Here is a 7,611-nt window from a genome sequence, read left to right on the forward strand (position 1 = left end):
CTGTTAGTGTGCTTCCTCCTGCACCAAGGAAGCCACAGTTAGGTTACTGTTACAGATAAGGCAAGAGTAAGCAGTTTAAGTTATTCTGAGAAACAATAATTGACATACTAAGAATGTTCCCTTGTATGGTGAAGTCAAGCATCACTCTTTTCCCTGCTACAGTCTTCCTCTCAACAAGAATAGCAAAACCAGAAGAGGAAGGAGATATCTGAGTAATGATCATCTCTCTGTTTAACCTCATCCCTTGGCCTCTCAAACAATAAAGCCAATGGAGACTTAACCTGAACTAATGGGGAAAATGGGGGGAAAAGTTCAGTCTAACTTATTGTGAAACTTTTAAAATAATTGGGGCAGTATTTCAAATACTGAAATAAAACTTTTTAAATTATTAATAAAAAGTTACTCGAAACTTATTGAAAATTTAAGACTACAGGGCTCACTACATAGTGGAATCTGCATAGGTAAAACTGACTCGTGCTCCTATCATCAGAAATTGAAGATTGTCCCTAAACATAGACTGCTGAAGTGATAAGCGATGGAAATTCATGATGGATAGCATAATGCTGAGAGCATGGAAATTATTTCCTTTCCATCTTCAGTGTGTAGAGAAGAAAAAAGCTCTATAGGATGGTCCTGAAGGTGCAATTCTAAATTTAGGACAGAAGGTGAATAGTAAAATAGACCTATCTCAGCCATTCAGAGATTAGAAATGTGGAGAAATATATTCATTTATGTGGTCAAACATGGAAGAGAGGATGTGGCAAGCCCATAGCCAAATGCCAAAGGTAGAGATATTTAACAAAACACCATAAATTTGAAACAAGTCTTAAAAGGGGAGCTAGGCTTAGAGGAAATAGGGCAGAAGGATGGAGAGGGAAATGGTGGACTAATACAGTCATAACACTCAATGTACATATGTGAGAATATAAGTAGGAAACTTGAAGGGATAGGTGGGGTTGGGGTAAGGGAAGGAAGAAAAAAGGAAAATTTGACAATGATCCAGATGCACTGAACATTGAAATGCACGTACACTCTATTCAACACTGACATGATGAAGCAAAACCCCTTTGCACAACTTGCTAAAGATAATTTTTTTTGAAGTTTTAATATTAAAAGACCAGAAGCATAAACCTTTAGAGATAAATAAGAGGATAGTATTGACATATTGTTGAGGCTTGTGTTCCCAAAATTGAAACAATTCCCAAAATTGAATATATTTAAAACGTTAAAACTTTGAACGAACCTTAACACTTGCTGCAGTGTTCATTATGACAGGTGCCTTGTATAGAATAATTGAATTCCTCCTCCTACACATTTCTTGAACAACAAATATCTGGAATTATTTTGTTTTTGACATGTCAATCTTGACTTTATTCTTAAATGTGTGCTTATGTAAGAAATATATGGTTGTAAAATTTCATGACAATTCTTTTGAACTTCCTTTTTGTTGAATCGTCTAGTTTAATAAAATCCAATTGCACTTTTGATATAAAAATATTTTGTGCTCAATTCAGAATCACATACACTAACATTGGAACGATACAGAGAAGATTAGCATGGCACCTGTGCAAGGACGACATGCAAATTCGTGGAGCGTTCCATATTTTTACAACAACAGATGCTGGAGGGGATGTGGCCACAAGGGAACCATACAGCATTCTTGGTGGGAGTGTAAACTTGTTCAACCACTTTGTAAAGCATTATGGAGGTTCCTCAAACGATTCCACATAAAGCTCCCCTTTGACCCAGCAACCCCACTTTTGGGGATTTACTAAATGATCACAAAAAGACCATACTAAAACTACCAGCTCAACTATGTTTATTGCAGCATTATTTACCATAGCTAAGATATGGAACCAACCCAGCTATCCCCACTACATGAATGGATCAAGAAAATGTGGTGTATATACACAAGGGAATTCTATGCCTCCATCAGAAAGAATGACATCACCCAATTTGTTAGGAAATGGAAAGACTTGGGAAAAAATTTATTATGTGAAGTAAGCCAAGTCCAAAGAAACAGGTCCCATGGTTTCCCTTATTTTCAATAACGAATATATGTCTAGGGCAAGCAGACAATGTCAAAAACTATGTTCATATGAACAGATATGATGATGTTAAGGGAATTGAACTCCAAGATAGGGAAACAAGTATTTTTTTTGTTTGTTTCTTGCTATTGTTTCTAACGTACTTATAATGTGCGATGTGAATTTTTGTTTCTTTGTATGTTCCTCCCCCATGCTATAACCCTTGTTTTCACTGTATTTGAAGTTGGTGCATGTGCCTCTTGTATTTACGCTTCTCTAATTTGGGGAGGGGAAGGGAAAAGATGCATGCGTGCAAACGCATGTGCATGCATGTGTGTTGGCGTGCTCAGAGTTTGAAATCAGGGCTTAAAGGCCATGCTAGGTCGTTCCTCTCTAGGTTGGTGAGGTACTATATGAACTACATTTTCTTTCCTGGGTCTTTGCTAGTTCATTAAAAATTTTGAAAAATAATTTCATGAATTTTTTTGTTTGTTTTGGAAGCCCTGATTGGCTTCCAATGGTTATCCACAGATCTCAGGCTCCTGAGTAGATATCCCAAGTAGATAGGATTATAAGTGTGACTAACCAATACAAGGCTTTCAGAATAATTTTAAAAGTAGAAGAAAATTTACTTCATGGGGGCCTGTTTTATTGTCTCCTACTTTTAAAGTATTTTGCATTGATTAAATGTGAATTTATTTCATTTTTGGATTCTTAAAAGAGAGTAAGTGATATTTAAAAGTTTTGGTACTTTTTAAAAAAACTGGAACTGTGGGACAGAAGAAATTTGCCTCTCTTTGGACCTCAATTTAGAAGCTCAGCTCTGTGCATGATAACCCACTGTCACCAACACAGTCTGTGTTGAAGACAAAATGTGACAGAAAACAATCACCATGGGCAATATTTGCTATGCTATTATTTCTTGGAAAATATGAATATTGAATTGAGAGTGTAAGAGAATGGAGAGAATTTACCTACCTTTTGTGTATTGCAGAAATACTTTTGGAAACTTTGACTCATTTCCTTCCTCACTGTGTGTCTTTGGGCCATGCACTTAGTGCCTTTAATTACAATTTTTCCCAACACTAAAATGGTAATAACATTAGCATTATTGCAAATGTTATCTTAAGAATTAAGAGAAATAAAACTTGTAAAATACTTAACATAAACTTCCATGAATGAGCTTTGAGTTTAGCCAGAAGTTTTTTTTAAAATACTAAATAGAATGTCATAAGTATTACGGAAACCATTACATGTAGTGAGCAACCAGAAGTAATGTTATCTATTGATCATGCTCTGCTTCCAGGGAAGCCAGGTGGATAACTTTTCATGCTGTAAATCAAACTGGTTATCTTCAGTCTTGTTAGTGTAAAAATATCAGGGACATAATAATGAAGGAATGTTGTAGACTGAGATGAAGTCCAAAAGAAAATGTACAGGGCTGGGAAGGTAGCTCAGTGGTAGACCGCTTGCCTTGCATGTCTGAGGCCCTGGGTTCTATTCCCCAGTACCACATAAGCAAAAAGAAAAAAAAGCCGGAAGTGGTGCTGTGGCTCAAGTGGTAGAGCACTAGCCTTGAGCTGAAGAGCTGAGGGACAGCGCCCAGGCCCAGAGTTCAGGCCCCTTGACCGGATCCCCCCCCCCAAAAAAAAGAAAATGTACAAAACTGAGAAAACATAAAAGTATCTGAGCAGTATAGTGTGTTTTACATCATTTAAGTTAAATAACAAAGATAATGAAAACCCAGAAGAATAAATTGTCTTTTTGATATTTTATCATAGGTCTTTCCTCATTCTTGTAGAGGCATCATCAGATGAGAGGAAATGTATTTTTTTTTGTTCGCTTCCTTCCATTTATTCTTTTGTTTGAAATCTGAACTACATGAGACAGAAAGAAACGAAGGGAAATTAGTCACACAGGCTTTGGAAAGAAAAATCAACGTAAAATAAAATACATATAGTCTTGTATAAGGTCTAACTAAATTGAGTTATATAGTCTCAAGCATTAACAGAAAATGATTTAATCAATATCATGTTATTGAAAACTAAAAAATGTTAGGAGTTGCTTAATTTTTTCCTTTCTACTACCTTGAATAAATTATTGCTTTTGTATAGAGAGATTAAAGATGAGATTAACAAGAAACTTGATTAAAAATGGACAAAATTTCTGAATAGACATGTTTTCCAAAAAGCCCTGAAAATTGCCAGTGGGTTTACAAAGTTGTGTTTAATACAACTTCTATACTGGTTTAATGTTTTGTAAGAAAAAGTCATTAGAGAAATGCAATTCAAAATTACTATGATACTACTTCATAACTACTATAACTCTTATCAAAAAAATCAAAGGAACCAGGTGTGATGGTAAAGGCTTGTAATTCGAAGCTTTTAGGAGGTTGGAGTAAAAGGATTTGGGTCTGAGGTCATCTTGGGTATTGCACACAGTAAAAAACTGCCCTTTAAAAAAACTTAAAAAAAAAGTAATAATGTTGGCTGGTGAGAGTGTGGAGAAAAGGAAAATTTCTTCACTCTTGGTCAAAATACAGGTTAGTACTCTCATTGTAGAAAGTAGTATGCAGTTTTCTAAAGAAATTCAAAGATGAAATATCAACTGACCCACCAATCATGTGATTATTTCTCTCTGAGTAACTCATAAATATATCTGTAGTTCATTGTTATTCACATTATTCACAACAACAGCCAAGATATAAATCGAAGTTCAGTGTTCAACTACAGACTATTAAACAACTGTGGTGCATGCACAAATATATTTTTCTGTTTCATCCTTAAAATAGCAAGAGATTTCTCCCATTAGCCACAACTTACAATCACCTGAAAGATGTATTCTAAATGAGGAAAAATGTTGTCTTCTGATATTTGTAAACACACACACACACACACACACACACACACACACACACACACACACACACACACACACACACACCAACCTCAAACATTAAGAGTGAAATTTTTTGAAAAGTAAAGCAAAGTGGAATTGCTGGGGCATTTAGGTCACAATGTAGAAGATAGTAGATATACAGGATGAACTGGTATAGAGTTACAATGTACAACATGAGGATACAGGGGACAACACTGGCCTTACATAGGAATGAAGCTAAATAAGTAGGAGTTGTTCTTCCTAGTAAATGTTGCTCTTTTGGATGCTCTTCCTCCAGTAATGGATAAGATGAACATAATTCTTTAAATATATCTGCCTGTTAGCAGAAATAATAACAAACAATAAAGCAAAGCAATAATATTGTATGCTCAACATAGGACAAAATATCAAATTAAAATACATGAGATTATCCTTGGTGTGAACTAATTATTACAAATAAGGGAAACCATGGGAGCTATGTTTCTTTAAGTCCCACCAACAGTGTAATAGAGTTCCCAATTGGCTACATCCATGTCAGCATTTGCTATTGTTAGTCTTCTTGATAATGACCATTCTAACTGGGATGAGGTAGAATCAGTCTTGTTTACTTGTAGATTTGTGGGCACCTTCTAGCTACCATAAATGAATGAATCCATGAAACTTATATTGCTCTGAGTCTGCATTCTGTTCTCTTTGCTCTTAGTATAATTTTACCAAGCCTTTCATTTTCATTAATACTGGTGAAAAGTCATCCTCTCTGATGGGTGAATAGAATTCCACTGTGTTTGTTTGTGTGTGTGTGTGTGTGTGTAAGATCATGATAGGCCCATAAGCCTTCTGTTTCATCTGTAATTTTGTAATTCCATATTAAATTTGGATTGCTTTCTCTACTGCATTGAAAAATATAGTTGGGATTTTGATGAGTATTGCATTGTCAATTTTTTGTCGGCCATATTGCAGTTTCATCATGTAAATTCTTCCAACCAGGAGCATTAAAATATTTTCCATTTTCTTGAGTCTCCTTCAATTTCCCTTTTTAGATTTTTAAAGTTTTCACAGTAGAGGTCCTTCACATTTTTTAGTTACATTAATTCCTAGTTTTGTTGTTGTTGTTTAGTTTAGATTTGATTTGGTTTAGAGGCTAATCCATATGAAGTTGTTTTCTGAATTTCAGCCTGGATATTTCCATTCTTGGTAACACAAAAACTACTGATTCTTGTGGTTTTTATACCCTGCTACATTGCTGAAAGTTAGCATCACCTTTAGTAACTTGAAGGAGGAAGCTATAGGGTCCTTTAAATACAGGATCATTTCATCTGTAAAAAGGGATAGTTTTATGTCTTCCCTATTTGGATCCCCTTTATGTTTTTCTCTTGCTTATTGCTCTTGCTAGAAAGTCCACTACCTTATTGAAGAGTAGTAGAGAGAGTGAACATCAGTGTCTCATTCCTGATTTTAATGTCTTCATGCTTCCACTGGGTAAATGCTAATTATCTGTCATATATATACTCTGAATTATATTGAGGTATGTTCCATGCATTTCTAGCTTCTCAGACAATCATAAAGGGGTATTGGAGCTTGTTAAAAGCTATTATTACATCCCTATAGACAATCATGTTTTTCTTTTACCTGCTTCTGCTGATGTTTTGTATTATGATTATTGACAAGAATATTGAATCCAATTGTATCCTAAGATGAATCCTATTTGATCATACAATATTATTTTTTGTTGCTGAAATTAGTTGGTGAGAATTTTATTAAGAAGTTCTGCATCATTGCTTATCAAAGAATTGGGTTCATAGTTCTCTTTCTTTGGTGAGTCCCTATATAATTTGGGGAAGAGTCTAATTCTGCATCATACAATGTGTTCGACAATTCCATTTCCCTTTCTATTCCATTGAAGAGTTACATCTATGTATTGTAAGTTCTTTGCAGGCCTTAATTTCATGGTAAATTTATTGAGTCATAGATTTTTCTGAAATGGGAAGTGGTTTATTGACATTTCATTTTCATTTCTTCTTATGTGTTACTTCTTGCTTCAGATCCAGTATAGGAACGCATCAATTTCTCCAGGATTCTTCAGGTGATTGGCATCAGATTTTCAAAGTGCTGTCTTATAACATTCTCAATTTTGCTTATATCTGTTGTGGTCTCATTTTTGCCTCTAATTTTCTGTATTTGCATGAGTTCTCTTATTGTTTTGTCTTTTTTATTATGAGGTGATATACAGAGAGGTGGGTTACAGTTACATAAATAATGAGTACATTTTTTTCTTCTTCCCCCAACACTGACATCCCACTCCCACAAAGTTGTAAAGTTTATTTCTAACATAGTGTCTAGTGAATATCACTCTTGCTTTGGTTAATCTTTGTCCCACCATTTCTGTGATTTCCCTTCCTTTCCCCAAGTCAGATTAACTTATGAATAAGACAAAGGGTACAGAAATCAAAAACAGTGAGTACAGGGAATAAACCAAAGGGGAAAAACTAAATAGAAATAACTAATCTTCTATCCATTTCTTGGAGCTCATTTTGATAAGCATCATTTTATGGTGATATGTGTATTGCTATTGAGCTACTGTGAATATCCTAGAAATATTCTAGTTTTTCCAAATGAGTGAAAACATGTAGCCTCTGATTCTTTGGGTCTGGCTTGTTTGAATTATTATGTTCCCAAATGATTCCATTTTCTTACAAATGGGACAATG

At 34.8% G+C, this 7,611-nt stretch overlaps 1 non-coding gene across 1 annotated transcript; it reads left to right on the top strand.

Annotated features, from left to right (window-relative positions):
* Nucleotides 1-1,501: 1,501 nt before the first annotated feature.
* Nucleotides 1,502-1,608, top strand: LOC138835090 (U6 spliceosomal RNA). The gene has a single exon (XR_011374426.1). It is a non-coding gene; the product is annotated as a U6 spliceosomal RNA (small nuclear RNA).
* Nucleotides 1,609-7,611: the final 6,003 nt, after the last annotated feature.

Source organism: Dipodomys merriami, unplaced genomic scaffold, assembly GCF_024711535.1.
Source record: "Dipodomys merriami isolate MVZ:Mamm:240054 unplaced genomic scaffold, mDipMer1.0.p SCAF_227, whole genome shotgun sequence".
In the NCBI taxonomy this organism is placed as follows: Eukaryota; Metazoa; Chordata; class Mammalia; order Rodentia; family Heteromyidae; genus Dipodomys; species Dipodomys merriami.